The sequence below is a fragment of the Myotis davidii genome, unplaced genomic scaffold, assembly GCF_000327345.1.
Source record: "Myotis davidii unplaced genomic scaffold, ASM32734v1 scaffold323, whole genome shotgun sequence".
Lineage (NCBI taxonomy): Eukaryota > Metazoa > Chordata > Mammalia > Chiroptera > Vespertilionidae > Myotis > Myotis davidii.
This window is the reverse complement of record NW_006295491.1, coordinates 1,272,000-1,273,189: the sequence shown is the minus strand read 5'-3', so window position 1 is coordinate 1,273,189 and position 1,190 is coordinate 1,272,000. Positions and strand designations below refer to the sequence as shown.

Sequence of the window (1,190 nt, the reverse complement as noted above, 5' to 3'; positions counted from 1 at the left end):
ACAATATCTTAGGCTAACAGAGCCTGAGGAGGCCGGCCATTGGTTCCCTTTGTCCCTGAGACTGTGGCCCCGCCCCTTTGGCTTGCGCTCACAAGCTGTTTATATTTTTGTAAGGGCTACTCTTTAACTCGGCAGCCCCGCGACTATAATGGGCCCAATTGTCCGTGGGCTGCAGAGAGCGGAGTCCCCACAGCCCAGGAGCCTCGGGCCGGACTCTGGGGCACGGGAGCGGCCGCTATGGAGCACAGGTAAGGAGGCTCCCGAGCGTGTGCCCAGGGTTCTGGGCGCTGCCTCACCCTGGGGGGGCACTGTTAGGAGCTGTGATTGAGTTGCTGGCTTTTCCTGGTTTTCATTTTTCCCTGCGGAAGACAGAAGGAGAGCAGTCCTCTTGGATTTACTGACAAAGTTCACAGTGATCACCAGTCACCCCAAGGCAAGAAAGGAGCAGGGAAGCAAAAGTTTGGGAGAGAGACACAGTCTGGTGCCAGGCTTGATACTAAAACAACATGGAAGAGGCAGGGCTCCCGGCTTCTTCAGTGACGCGGTGACAATCAAAGGCTGTTTTCTTTTCTAATGTAACTGTGCCCCGTCAGGAGCCGTGCCCTGCCTCTGAGTGGTTCTGTGAGCCAGCTGGGAGCCCATGGAGCCCAGTCGACCTCCTTTGAAAGGGTCTGATATCCGCTGATATTTTCAAAGGGCAAATGGAGCTAGTCTTGTGTGTCATAAATCGTTCTATTCAGAAATGTGGGGACGTTTAGAGCCGGCGGGCTGTAAAGTTTTACTGCCCCATAAAAGTGCTCAAAGGGCACTACCGGCCAGCTGCCCTCGGTGGGGCTCAGGAATGAAGGAACAGCCCCAGGCGATTAGACCCTTTGTCCTTGACCATCCAAGAGAGAAGGCCGAGGAGCCAGAGGACACCCTGTGAGAAGGGTGAAACCCGAAATGCACTTAGCCAGCCCGCATGCGGTTTCTTTCTGGTTTCTGTAAATGAGTGAGGGCTGGAAACTGTTCAGGGACAGATCTTTGGGGCCTGATTTATCATCATGCCCCATTTGGCCCCAGTTAAGACACCTTGTCTAGTGCCAGGGACGCTCAAATCAAGGGAGGGGGGTGCTGTCACTTGGACCACAAAGGGGGCCTGGAGAGGGGATGAGGAGCTAAAGCCCTGGGAATTGCTGTGGGTTCTCCTC

General features: G+C 55.0%; 1 protein-coding gene across 4 annotated transcripts in view; it reads left to right on the top strand.

The window, feature by feature from the left end:
- TRIM2 (tripartite motif containing 2) overlaps nucleotides 1–1,190 on the top strand; it is a 135,759-nt gene that overhangs the window by 35,023 nt on the left and 99,546 nt on the right. For 2 of the 4 annotated variants that reach the window (XM_006770111.2, XM_006770110.2), the window contains exon 1: nucleotides 111–248. The exons of the other annotated variants lie outside the window; for them this stretch is intronic. The gene's annotated coding sequence lies outside the window, so the exon portion shown is untranslated. Of the gene's footprint in view, nucleotides 1–110; nucleotides 249–1,190 lie in introns of those variants that run through there. 4 annotated transcript variants of the gene reach the window in all.